Source organism: Sitophilus oryzae, unplaced genomic scaffold, assembly GCF_002938485.1.
Source record: "Sitophilus oryzae breed Bouriz unplaced genomic scaffold, Soryzae_2.0 scaffold_1805_pilon_pilon, whole genome shotgun sequence".
Taxonomy (NCBI): Eukaryota; Metazoa; Arthropoda; class Insecta; order Coleoptera; family Curculionidae; genus Sitophilus; species Sitophilus oryzae.
Genome location: NW_022146508.1, coordinates 181,066 through 196,297, shown reverse-complemented (window position 1 = coordinate 196,297; position 15,232 = coordinate 181,066).

The window sequence follows — 15,232 nt, the reverse complement described above, 5'->3', positions numbered from 1 at the left end:
CTTTATTTAACTCTTTCTTTAACCGGAATACACTTCCTAAAAGTTGTATTTTTTCTTTCTGCACGGGGGTCAACTGAGTTAATAAGTCTTTCAAAATCAGTAGCTGACATTCGATAAAAAATATTAAAAAACATTCTGTCTGTAAATCCCGTAGATGTTTACTTTCACTGTGCTGGGATTTACTTTTGAAATTATTAAATATCCAACACAGCCTTTTTATCTTTGCCTCCTTCGTTTTGCAACAATGATCGCATTAGCAACCGCTATTAAAAATACTTCTGTATCATCCATGTCCGATCAGCACGAACGCCAGCACTAAGTTACAATGTGGACGCCGTTGCTTGCGAGCCGAAAGATCTTGAGAAACATGACAAACAGGAAGCGCAAGCAACGCAAGCACAATCAGAAGCAAGAACGCGAGCAGGATCACGAGCAATGTGGACGCGCTTTAACAGATTGATAACTATAATATCTATTCTTATCAGCTTAATATGTTAGCGCTACTGTTATTTCTGAAAATTGATAGAAAAGTATAAATAAAAATAATTGAATTTCAGTCGAAGCCTCGAATGAAAAAGAAACACAACATGAACAAAAAATGTTGGAATCACAGTAATCAAAACTCAATTGTCCAATAACAAAATAATTTATTTGTTTATTTGATTTATGTCAGGCACCCGATTTCCAAAATTTTATTGTTACCGCTATTGATACCGAGCCGAAGACAAATAAACCGGAATCTGTCTTCTTTGTCGCTCTTATTGAAGTTAATAAAGAAAGCTATCAATTCTAAACCCATATTAGGTCAAAAAATTAATGGTTTTAATAAAACGGTCTCAAACATTTAGCCGACTTTCCACACTTAAAACAATAATAATTGTAGAATATATTAATATCAAATTTACATCAATAATTTCAATATTGGCGACGTACCTAAATCCTACAACCACCCGAGTCATTTTTGGAATATACTTTATACTTCACAATTTTTTTTGGTATGATATCCATCTTCTCTAATATATAAAATTCTGGTGTCAGTTTTAGTTACTAAAATCCTCCGAAACTGCTTGACTGATTTTGATGAAATTTTATACATATAAAATTTCATATGCATTTATATACATATGGTAGGTCTGAGAATAAGTTGTTATGTATTTTTTTATAACCCTATGTGGTAGGGGTGATCCACACCATTTTTTTTGGGACAATTTTTTTTATTTTAATTTTTTTCAACCCCTATTTTTTAATAGCGATATTAGTAATTCAATAATTTTCAACCCTGTGAATTAAATAATTTATTTGTGAAAATAATTTATTTGTGTGAATAATATAATCTATACTAATATATAAAATCCTTAAGTGACTGACTCACTGATTAATCACGATCCTGCTCAAACCACTTAACGTAAGAAGCTCAATTTTGGCATACATGTTGATTCTAGGGTGTAGACGTTCGATAAGAAGGAATTTTTCGAAATTCCAGTTTCAAGGGGGTGAAACCACCCCTTAAATATTACATAATTTTTATTTAAAAAACGGCCAAGTTTCCGAAGAAACGCTTAAAAACGTATATTTTATTTTGTTTTTTACATATTTTAAGATTTTTTAAAAATGTATACAGGGTGTTTCGAAAAATCTGGTCATTGATTAATCACGATCCTCCTTAAAGCGCTTGACGTAAAAAGCTGGTTTTTGGAAAACGGATTGACTTTAGGGTGTAGAGGTTCGAAACTCGAATTCTAAGGGGGTGAAACCACTCCTCAAATATTAGAATATTTTTTATTTAAAAACCGGTGAGTTTTTGTTGTTTTACATATTTTAAGATTTTTTAAAAATTTATATAGGGTGTTTCATAAAATATGACCATTGAGTATTCACGATTCTGCTTAAACTGCTTGACGTTTGAAGCTGATTTTTGGCAAACGGATTGATTGTGGGGTGTAGAGGTTCGATAAGAAGGGGTTTCTCTAATCTCAAATTCCAAGAGGGTGAAAACGCCCTTCAAATAATATAATATTTATTATTTAAAAAAGGTTAGTCTTTCGGGAAAATGCTTGGACACGCATAGTTTATTTTGTTTTTTTACATATTTTGAAATTTTTTAAAAATCATACATTGTGTTTCAAAAGGTTGGGTAATTGATTAACTACGATTCTGCTTAAACTGTTTGACGTAAAAACCTTATTTTTGGCAAACGGATTTTTCGAAAATCAAATTCCAACGAGATGAAACTACCCCGCAAATATTACCAAGTTATATAATAATATTGCCATATTGTTTTTTTTTCATGCTGACATAAATGTGAGAAAATTTTATCCAGTTTTTATGTTAATGGAAATTCTTGCTTTGCTTTATCATCACCATTACAAATTATCATCACCATTACAGATCAGCTTTATCATCACCATTAGAGATTAATCATCACCATTACAGATTAATTCGACGCGAACGAAGTCACGGGTACAGGGTACACGCTAGTTTATTTTATATGGCAAAACAACGTCTGCCGGGTTTAGTATAAAAGTCTCAATCGCAATAGTAAAACACAAATACAGTAGTCCCGTCTCATGTTTATATTCTATGGTTATCAAAAAAGCTTTATACCGGGTGCGTCTGAAAAGTGACTCTCAAGTCTTCCCTTTTTTATGACCATTTTTAATGCATGAAGATATTCCTCCTTACCTTCTTTCCTTACCTCTTTTCCTCTATACTCCATAGGTACTATGTTGCGAAACGGAATATACGGGGTGCGTCTCAAAAGTGGCTCACCTCTATAATTTTTTTATTTTTTCAGATAAAAAACGAGATTTGGTATGTTAGTATATGACATAAATTAGGACTGATCGACCTATTTAATTGTTTTCTGTCACTTCCTGTTTCGCCGGAAATGACTACAACTTTTGATTTTTAAATGGTACCCTTGGTTTTTTGTTGCTTTATTCGATAGAAAATGATACTCTGAATAGAATGACATAATGTCATATGTCAACTTTGGCATTTTCGAATATGGTTTACTAGAAATTGCAACATGCGATTCATAACGACAATTTCACTCGAAATACCAAGTGTGTGGTACCAAATTATTCATAAAAAAATGCTTTTTCCAAATATGCTAATGAGCCACCCTCGTTCTATTTGAAAAAAATGAGATATGATTAAAAATACGATTTGGGCATGGTTTAACCGGTCAGGACAAGACAAATCTATTTTTCCAAGACTCCTTGATTAAAAAATATTGTTTTTAACACAGCCATGACATTCTAGATTGAAATTTAAAATTCAATTTTGTTTTAAGCAAAAATGTCAAAAGTTGACATATGATATGTCATTCTATTCAGAATGTCATTTATCTATCGAATGAAGTAAAAAAATACCGAGGGTGCCATTTAAAAATCAAAAGTTGTAGTCATTTCTGGCTAAACCGGAAGTGACAGAAAAGAATTGAATACGTCAATCAATCCTAATTTATGTCATATACTAACATGCCAAATCTCGTTTTTTATCTGAAAAAATAAAAAAAATTATAGGGGTGAGTCACCTTTGAGACGCACCCGGTATTGATATTGAATAGCGATTAATTCAGAAAACATATTAGTGGATTTCATGTTTGTTGTAACATATGGATTAATTCTAACCAGACGTCTGGTTTTTAAAACGTATTATTCATAGATACTTGTTAGAACATTCATAAGTGTTTTATTTCTTTACTTTCAGGTTTGTTTTGTTCAACTTGGTTTGATGGTTGGAGCTGTTGGCCAGAAACTCCTGCCGGCCATGTTGCAAACCAATCATGTCCTTCGTTTGTAGCTGGTTTTGAACCAAATAGTAAGTTATCTAAAAATTTTATTTTATTTAAGTAGTTTAGATATTGATTTTTAACAAATATGTCAAATATTGCAAAACTTTCTGCGATGTCTATAAATATTCAATAACAATTTTTTTTCCGTTTTCATTTAATTTTTACTACACAAACTTTGTACTGGAGAATTTCATAGTTCCAATAATTGCGCTAGAGCAAATTAAAATATTTGAATATATTATGACAAAGCCACGACTTTAATATTATTTCAATGCGATCAACATAAACTGTAACCAGGACTGTGTAAAATACAGAGCCGAAAAGTTCTGATTTCTACCGTACCGAGCGCTGCTGTTGAAATTAAAAATTTAATCAACTGAAACACATCAAGTGAGAGATTTTGATCATATAATATGCAGAGAGACTATTTTAATATTTTTTGGCAATCCTTGTTTTGTTTTTTTATAAAATTGTATTTAAATACAGTAGAACTTCGATATGGTGGACACATATCGGAACAGCTACCGTGAATAAACGAGGTATCCCAATTACTGGAATATTTCTTATTGTTTCCAACTCAAACTCAAAAGTTAAACACTTTTTATTTAAACAAGAACGCCAAGGTTAGGTTAAGTTAGGCTGCTGGAGTTTTTGGATCCTGTTGCGATACCCCTGTATTATTGGACCAAACCTTCCTCTCATTTTTTCTTTGCGTTAAAGCCCTTTCAATTCCTGATGTTGGCTTCTGCTGCTTCCTCTAGTCCCCCCACAAAACCTTGTCCTAAAATTTTATAGCATCGGTCTATGGTTTCTTCTTCCTCTCAGCATTCTCTGCAGTAGTCGTCGTTGGGAATCTTCCATCTCACGTAGTTTACCCCCACGGACCCCCTTTCCAGTGAAGACACCTACAATTATGCGTACTAGGATCTTTTTGTGCTCTAGTAGTTTTGTTTTTTTGCTGTCTTCTACTGGCTTCTACTGGCCACAGTCTTCGAGCTGTAGCGCAGTCCTCACGGTGTTGCCACGTCTCTTGCTGCTTGGTCTTGATGGTAGTTTCTATAGCTTTCTTCCTGTTGATCGTTACAAGTGTGTGCCAAACTCTTTAAAACTTTAATGTACTATTTATTGAACATATACGTATATGTATCCATTAAACAACTCATGTGCTACTTATTTTCTACAATATCCATATTAAGTAAATATTAATTTATTGAAAAATTTTCTAGATAATTATCAACATAAAATAATAAAACCTCCATTAATAAAACACTCAAAAAAGATTCTTAATATAGCTTCCTTCGAGATTAAGTAAAAGTTTAGTAAACTCCTTAAAGCAAGTGGGATTAATATATCGGTTGAATTATGAGTAGCTTTCGGCGTGGAAAATGAGCATCTGCTTGATGACGGTAACTAAAATTTAATAAAGAGGAGAGCGTTGTTGCTTGCCGATTTTATATCTTAAATATTAGAGGTTGCAAAACGACCCGAAAGTTGATAAGGGTCGCAATAAATAAAAGATACGGGATTAATAATATTCGGTGAGATAAATTCGCATCTGAATTATCTGCTTATCTCTTTATTGTATCCACTCAAACAGTTGGATTTTAACTGCTTATATTTTACATGCACATGTTATTTGACACATTTTATTTCTGTAGAATGTACAATCAATTCATTAGCATTAATAAATATTTTAAAGAAATTTTAAATGTAATAGTCATTTTTTCGAGTTCTAGAAACCATTGCAACAAATTCTGAAAATTATCACATTCATAGTTTTTTGTTAATAATTGTAATACATTAAAGACAAATTACTGCAGCTGGAATTACTTTTAATGGACGAAGAAATACGATTTTACAACGGCAATAAAACTTATTAATTATTTTTAGATATAAAGCTCTACCTTTTAATGATGATGGACTATAACCACAACATACTTTTAGAATAATATGCACTATTCAAAAGTTTCCAATTTAGTTCGGTGTTCCTTTATGTCTCTTTTATATCATGTCAAGGTGTAAAGCGGCAAGCGGCATCTGTAGGAAGAGCGAAAAACCACTAAGCGTGGCAACATCTTTCGGGAATTAAGTAGCGCGCCATCTCTAAGATATTGGTCGAAAATCTCGAACGAGATAAGGGAAATCTCTCGAAACCAAAAGAATTTGACAGAGTTCTAGAATAGAAATTGCGAGAAGACCGCTGGGATACATGAAGGTTCGAAGAGTGCTAAATGAGTCAGTTTTGAATACAGTTCTGTAATACGCGATAATTGTGACAAATTCGTCGAAAGTTTTTCATATAATTATTTGTGTGTTATATTTAATAGAGTGTAATAGTTTGAAAATAAATTCGTTATGTTTTTTTTGTGTGTTTAACTAAAGGAATCCGTAACTATAGTTATATCCTATCGTACATCGATTTTAAACTTTAAAATTTTCACCATTAGGTATGTTAATTGCTACCAAATCACCACGCAAAATACTAACAAGGTTTTTTTTTATTATTTTCAGTCTATAATTGTTGATTGAAAGAATTGGGAAGATACGCAACCTAATGGTTAATAGGTAACCGGATAAGGCTGATTTGATTTCTCCGAGGGGTGTCTCACTATTGGAATTACATGTAGTACATTTTCTTGGCACTCGCTGGCAGTCATTGGCAGTCTTACGGCTGTCGCCTATATTAATTACATGGCAGTTATAGGCAGTCTTCTTCGCAGTCATTGGCAGAGTCGCTTGGCAGTAAAATTATATTTTGGCAGTACATGTATAATTTTTACCCAAGTGAGACACCCCTCGGATTTCCTCTTACGTCTCAAGTGCTGTACGGTGGAGACACTCATCTTTCTGCTGTCAACGCATAATATAGTTATTTTCTCTAATTCGGTCAGGGAAGGCATATCGAAGACGGTGTGGATCTGAAAGCGACAGTGTTGCCTTATTAAAATGTGTAATATCTGTAATACGTTTGACTAAAATATCTTTGGATGAAAAATCCGCGTTTATGTATTAAAAATTTATTCGTGGAAATGACAATTATTGACATTGACCATAATATTTTACATATGAAATAACAGCGATCTTAATTTCCAAGCCAACTCTGATGCCGTTCTTTGTTTAATCATATAAAAATTATATTAAGTTGTTTAATGATAGAAAATCGTACTGTACCAAGACTCCGTAAATGTACGGCTTAATCAACAGTTCTGGCAACACTGTTTCCGGCAACCACGCATTCTGTCGACTGAAAGCAGAACTACGATACAACATTCTTTATTCGCCGCGCTGTAAACGGCTATCAGCGCGCGGCAGAGCAGTGCTAAACTAAATCTCGGAATTCTCGGACAGGTTGACGGTAGCTCCAGCTACATCACGAACAGGTTTTGTGCCCCGAAATCGCCCATAAGATTTGATCATATTCTTATTTCTTCAATCAACGCTATAATCCTAAAGACTATATACTTGGGTGCCAAAATGAACATTGAAAAAATATCTAACCTATAACAAAAATTGTACCAAAAAAAAACAAATACAAATTTAAGAGAAAGGTAACTAAAATGAATGTCAAATTATCAAATACTATATTTAAAAGGTAAAAATACCCTTATAAATATAATGTTAAAGTTTTTAAAGTTAAAACAAATTGCAAATATTATCATTAATCATACACAGAATCAACATTAGCTTAGTCTGTGTAATCAACTAATTTCATAAATTGCTGAAATTTCTTTATTTTTTATTTTAAAGGACAATACTTTGGCTTCTCTTTTCCAATTTCCTTATTGAAAAGAAACGTTTTATTTTATTTAACGTGTAATATTAAAAGTCTGAAATATTCTCGTTTTATGCAGGAAATGAAAGCCTATCCAGAAGGTCTTTAAATATATAAATTGTTCCTTTTTATTCCGACATTAAAAAGAAAGAGAGAAAAAAACAAAATCAAAGGGAAACAACATGCTCAAGACATACAAAAGACTCCGATGAAAAGCAAGCAAATTGTCAGTAGATATATTTATTTGATACGAATGGAATAGCATTTTCCTCTCGTCTTCCAGTCGGGATACAGATGTTGATTCGAATCAATCTATCTTTGTATTCGAAGGCGTGAATCACAATACATTCGACTTTATCTCGGGATTGGAAAAAATGTCGTATTTCAACGTCTATTTTTTTACGTTTCAGATACGGTCTACTACAAGTGCGAGGAGGATGGCACGTGGTATTTCCACGAACCCTTTAACAAAACGTGGGTCAACTACACTACTTGTGTGAACACCGAGGATTTATCGGTAAGATAATGAATTTTATATTTAATTTTTTCATTCATTGATCATTTAGGAAATCGAATTTAGAATTATGATTTACTTTTATGTAAAGACATCGGCGTGACCAGGCTTCTTAATAAGGGGGGGGGGGGGCAAAGTTAAAGATTACGAACCGGAGAAAAAAGTAGCGTAATTTTTTTTTATACGAGCGTGCGTAAAGTAACATTTTCCGCACGCAGAAAATTGATTTTCTTGGTTTTCCAACGGTTTTTTTTGTGGGTTTTCGTTTAAGGTCTTTTTTTATTTATAATTTATGCTGATTAGGGGGGGCCATGGCCACCCCGGCCCCATTTAACCGACTCTCTAGCTCCACTAGTTTCCGAGATACTCATAGAGAACATCGTAGAAATCTCGCATTCGAGCGAGTCTACCACAAACACGTCCAGACCAAAGTCCAGACTGTGCTGCGAGATTTCTTTGATCGGCCGTCAGAGGACGGATAGCAACGAGACTCCGTAGGTTGTCTCGCCGAGACCCATCCACACTTTTTTGTCCATAAGGTTGCATATCTTCTTATTTCTTGAATCAATTTTTGTCCTCGAATTTAGAATTTCTCGCGCTCGTCTCGCTCTCGTCTTTTCAGGTCTGTATGCACATTAACAGCAACATAAAAAACAATGTTCTTTTTATTTTAATTTTTAATTGGGGTAGTGTTGTTTTAACCGAAGTTATATAACTACAGTTATAAGTAAATCATAGGAAACATAGGAAATCCCATGGAAATTTTGAACTGTCCAAATATTGGTTTACAACAAAGTCGTAAATACACATGCCAAAAAGGAGAGTGTGAGAGAGAGAGTTTTTAAAGTTGCTTCCTTTTAAGTGATTTCCATGTGGTTATTTTATATATTTCAAAATGAGTGATCAAGAGATGTTGAGAAATACGAAGAACCCTATAATTATAAACTTCCTGGGTAGTGAAAGAAAGACGCGAAACAGAAAGCACGTATCTGAGCCCTGCGTTGTCTGCGGTTCTGATTATAATCAATGATATCTTCAACATTTGATTCTGAATATTTGAAATTTGACCATTGTAGAAATTATTATTAGATTGAACAGCTACACCAACTAATTGAAACGGATTCAGAATGACTTGCATCCGTGTGCGTGCAGCAATTTCAATTTAGTTGGAGATTGTTTGTAGAGTAAACTAGTTTGCAACTTTTGTCTCAATAGCATATCAGCCTCGCCCGTGCGCTGACAGATAATTTTTAATCGGCCGACTGTTTAGTTGCAGGGTTATAATTAATGTATTCTTATGGAGCTGCGCCCATATGCAATCAAATGGCCTCTGAGCGCGGCTCCATAAGTATACATTGGTTACAAACTATAGCTAGCTACAGTAACTAAATAGTCTGGCCGACTAAAAATTCTGTTGGCGCACGAGCTTATTGTTTCGAATTTCCCTTCGAACTATTTCGAACCTCGAACACATTTTTATTATCACAATTATTTAAGTGATTCAAAGAATTCAAGATGTCTTTTTTTTAATTAATACCGGGTGCGTCTCAAAAGTGGCTCACCCCTATAACTTTTTTATTTTTACAGTTAAAAAAAGAGATTTGGTATGTTAGTATATGACATAAATTAGGATTGATTGACGTATTCAGTTGTTTTTGGTCACTTCCTGTTTCACCGGAAATAACTACCATTTTTGATTTTTAAATGGCACCCTCGGTATTTTTTTATTTTATTCGATAGAAAATGACATTCTGAATAGAATGACATATAATGTGTCAACTTTTGACATTTTCGCATATGGTTTATTTGAAATTATAACTTGCGGTTCGTAACGAAAATTTGACTCGAAATATCTAATGTGTGGTATCAAATTATTCGTAAAAAAATGCTGTTTCCAAATATTGTAATGAGCCACCCTCGTTCCATTTGAAAAAATTGAGATATGATTAAAAATACGATTTGAGCATTTTTTAACTGGCCAGGACAAGACACTAAAAACATTAGACAATCAAATCTATTTTTCCAAGGCTCCTTTATTAAGAATTATTGTTTTTAACATAACCATGGCACTCTAGATTGAATTTTAAAATTTAATTTTGTTCTAAGCGAGAATGTCAAAACTTGACATATAATATGTCATTCTATTCAGAATGTCATTTTCTATCGAATAAAGTAAAAAAATACCGAGGGTGCTATTAAAAAATCAAAAGTGGTTTGGTTTGGAAGTGGTTTGGAACAGGAAGCGACTAAAAACAATTGAATACGTCAATCAGTCCTAATTTATGTCATATACTAACATACCAAATCTCGTTTTTTTATGTGAAAAAATAAAAAAGTTATAGGGGTGAGCCACTTTTGAGACGCACCCGGTATACAGGGTGAATCTTAAATAAGTGCAAATATTTTTAGGGATAGTATATTTCGACCCCAGAAACACGATTATGAGGTTTCTTTTGCGAAAAAAAAATTGAAAATTTGGAATTTTTTTAAAAAAATTTTGGAAATTTTATTAGTTTTTAGACAAACATAATTTATTTATTAAAACATCATTTCTCATAATACGGCAACATAGGTATTAAATTTACAAGCAAGAAAACCCAGAAAAGATTCAGTGGTTCTCAAAATTTAAACAAAAATTATCTTTTTTTTGGAAATTTTCAAAGTAAAATAACTCGTTTATTTTGGACTTATTTGAAAAACGGTAATGAGAAAATATGTTTAATTTATCGAGATCTACCAGCACTGAAAATATTTGCATTTATTTAAGACTCACCCTGTATTTTTTTTTAAATTTGATATAATTTGGGTAATTTATATTTTCAAATAACCGATTTTTTCTCAGTAGATTTACATTTAAATAATTTTTTAACCAACTACAAATATTTTACTATTTTTCATTGTGGTTTGTACCGAGAAACGAGAGGAAAATTTAATCAAGCTCAAATAAAAAAAAAATTTCCATTACGTGACATTGCAACTCGCGACGAGTAAAGATAGTAATTTTATAAATCCAATTAGATTGATTGAGATCATCATAAAATAGCAATAGTTCCGTAAATACGTCTGCTTCAGTACGTATCCATTAAAACAAGGAACGTTGGCTAAATAAACCATTTCATCGAGATAAATTAAGACTTTAGCATTGTTAACGGCAATAAAATGTAAAATCTTGCGCTCACGTAATCAAAATATTTATAGTTCGAATCCATAAAACAAGATTATAATTTTCCATGCATTAGAAGTACAAATAGGAATGATATTCAAAAGAAAAGTTCGTATAATGCATCTATTATAATTTTATTACTTATTTATTTTATAGATGATTTTGCTGAGTCGAAGGAGTTGAATCAATGCCAAGTTTTTTCCCACTCAATATATATTTTCTCAGATACGACTTCTAAAATGCTATACAAGGTGAGTCTTAAATAAGTGCAAATATTTTTAGGGCTAGTATATTTCAACGTAAGAAACAGGGTTATGAGGTTTTTTGGCGAAAAATTTCTTCTTGAAAATTTAGAAATTTTTTTGGTTTTTAGTTAACAAACATATTTTCTTGATAATATGATAACATAGGGAGTAGATTAAATTTACAGAAAACAAAACCCAGAAAAGCTCCAGTGCTTCTCAAAATTTTACCAAAAAAACATTTTTTTTTAAATTTTCAAAGTAAAATAACTCGGTTATTTTGGACTTATCTGAAAAACGGTAAAGAGAAAATATGTCTCTTTTATCGAGATCTACCAGCCCTGAACATTTTTGCACTTATTCAATACTCACCCTGTATAAATACTATTAACTACCCCAAGTATAATACAAATATATATCGTCGGCTTTATGACGAAAAGGCGTATTTCGATTTTTGGCGATTTTGAGATATCAACGTCATGACATGCCCAATGGGTCATATTTTAACATAGCGAATATGCGCATCTCAATATTATACCTTTTTCATTTTATATTCGTTTAGAAATTTGCCCCATCTCAAATACTACAATTCTTCGTTATGACGAAAGACGTATGTTGAGATAGGGCTCTTTGTTATATCAACTATTATACCAATTGTTATACTACAAGAAAAATGGAATTTGAGATAGGTCCTTTGTTTTATGTTATGAAAATGCATGCGAGAGAAAATCACACCATTCTGCCTAATTATTTTCTGATGGTTGCTTGGGTTAAAATAAAACTTCTATCTTGGCAGCAGCTCTCTTTTACAGTGTGATTTTGAGTTTTTTTTCAAAAACCATTGTTAGAATGATATAGACTCAGCACATAGCCGTATTGGGTACCCAAAAGATTGTCCGAGAATAAATATGGCCGAAGAAAAATTGACCGAGCAAAACAACGAAACGAAAATTGCCCTAATGGAAAATTTTCCGAAATCATAATTTCCCTCAGAACATTTTAGCGAACCAATGAGTTGCCCGAAGAATACAATAACTTTCATCTCATTATCATTGTCATCCCTGTCAATTTTTGGAAAATTTTATTTATTGTGCCTATCAAAGTGCCTATCATCATCTAGCATAAATACGTAGAATGAAAGTCGAATTTGTTATCAGTGAACAGGGAAAACAGAAACTGTTACTCCACAGTTATTTGTATCAAAAAGGTACGGGTGAAGAAATATGTTTTGTTTGCTTTTTATTAATAGACCGTGTGTTTAATTGCCCTCTATTAGAACAATATTTTACAAAAAATCGACATTTTGGATAATTTTTATTTCTGTTGTATTGCAATTACTAATAAACCAAAATACCGTATGATCGAATAAAAACGGCGTCAGCGATGGCTATGAAGATCGCTGTCATTTTATATGTAAAATTATATGGGAAATGTCATCGATCGTCATTTCCAAACCAACTGGACGCCGTTTTTTTTTCGATCATATGGTATAATTATTATCCAAACCAAACCAAAACAAAACCTATAATACCTATTAAGAAAATATCAAAATCTACAACAACCACTTTGCACTGGTGATAAACCTGTCATTCAACTCAATGAACTAAATAATTATTAAAAATATATTAGGTAGTTAAAAAATGTATTTTTGTATAAAAATCAATATTATTAAAATAAGCTAGATAAGAATATTTTAATTTATTATTGTCTTTGGTTCTGGAATGAAAATTGTCTTTGTTTTCAGTTGATCTAATCCAACGCGAATAAAAGTATTTAAAAATATTTTTTTCTGATTTTTTTGGTGATTTCCAGATTTTTTCTTGTATGTATGTGTTGTATTTTCTTGTATGAATTCCATAATGTGAATATTGTATTTATTATTATTTATTTTTCCTTATTGAGAACACTTTACCGTCATTTTTAAATGTATTTTACATGGGCGTATGTATACTATTCGTTCGGAAATAAATTTATTAATGTTATAACAAAAAGGCCTATCTCTATTAAACAACTAAAAATAAATTATTTATTAAAATTTACGCTCAATTTATCTTCAGAACCGTTCCTCAAGGTCTCTGTTTAAGTGTTAATATAAAAACACTATTAAAAATTTAAAGACTTTACATTTATTGGCCAAATAAAGCAAGCGATTTTCTTTAAATTGCTCTCCTGAAAAGTAGCAAAAATTGAGATACACCTTTTCGTCATAAAGCCAACGAATATTTATATGTATACATACAAATTTTCTCCCAAAACATGTTATATTTGAATTCTTTTTTACTTTTATATCGATATTAAAATGCATATAAGTAATATTAAAGAAAATATTTTTTTGTTCAAACGTCACAAAAGTATTAATTTTTGCGACGTGATTGGCAATATAAAAACGTCATTTTAACGCCTAGGCATAAAAATGAAGCGCTTAAAGTAAGCACAAAAGTACGAAAATATATTATCAAACTGACATAAAGTGTCAAATTCAGCGAGCGTAACTATAAGCTTTGTTCGGGTTCTCGTTATTACCGATTCTGAACCGTCCTAGAACTGTGATGCGTATGCGCAGAAGGAAATATGAAGACATTATTTCATTTGCGCATGCGCTGCAGAGTTCTAGGACGGTTCAGAATCGGTAATAACAAGAACCCGAAAAAAGCTATAGTTTCCCGATATGTAATTACTTACAATGTATTAAGCTTCATTCAGAACCTCGAAATCAGTGGAATAAATTAGTAATTTCAATTAACCGTAGAAGTTTGTTCACCTAATTTTAATGTAAGCATTCAGGACGTCATAATTAGTGGTAGAAATTTTCAATTAGTGGAAAGAGTTAAAAAACTTTTGACGTTTCCACTAATTACACTTCAAAATTTGGGAGGAATGTCATTTTAGGCAAATTTTAGCCTTTGATTATCACCCGTCAAGAAAAATTTTTGTTAGAAATCAAAAGTTTATTGTTTTATAAACTAAATATTATGCTTTCTCTATGGATACAACAGACTACCGCAAGCTGTTGCTAGGATATTTTTGATTAATTTTAATTGTGTTTTTATACATTGTGAATGTTGGTAAACTAAAAAGTATAAAGTGTAATTGAAACCACTAATTTATTCCACTAATTATTGGGAGTTTCTGAATGAAGCTTTACTTTTAAATATTTTTATATAATTCGCAACGTTTGAAATTGTTTAAAAAATATTTGTGACATTTGAAACATAGCATATTCTATTCGGAGTAAAAATAACTTTTTGTCAGTTTGACAGTTGTAACAAATACATAATTACAGAATTAAATGAAACTCAAATATTTGTCAGAGAAACAAAATATCACATTTTGACCTATTTAGTTGTTAGTGAAGCTATTTTAGGTTTAGGCAAATATACTTTACAAGCTGCTATAAATTTAATTAAACGTAATACAGTAATTAATGCCAAACCACCGATAGACAACTACCTTGGTGTGCTATCTATTAGCAACTAACAACGTATTTACCTTAGAGTAAGGTATTTACTAACGTTTTCGTATTATAGTAATGCAATTGCACATTTAATATCTTTGAATAAGAAGACTAAGGAAGGAGCATAATATTATCCACATCCATGTATTCATGCATGGTGGGCGGAAAAAGCACTCTAGGGTGGGGATCCTTGACAGTTCTGTTTGACGATTCATTTGACACATTTGAATTTGATTTGAAATTTTGTGGATTTGTCAGTCTTTACGGAGCTTATTTTATGTTATTTAT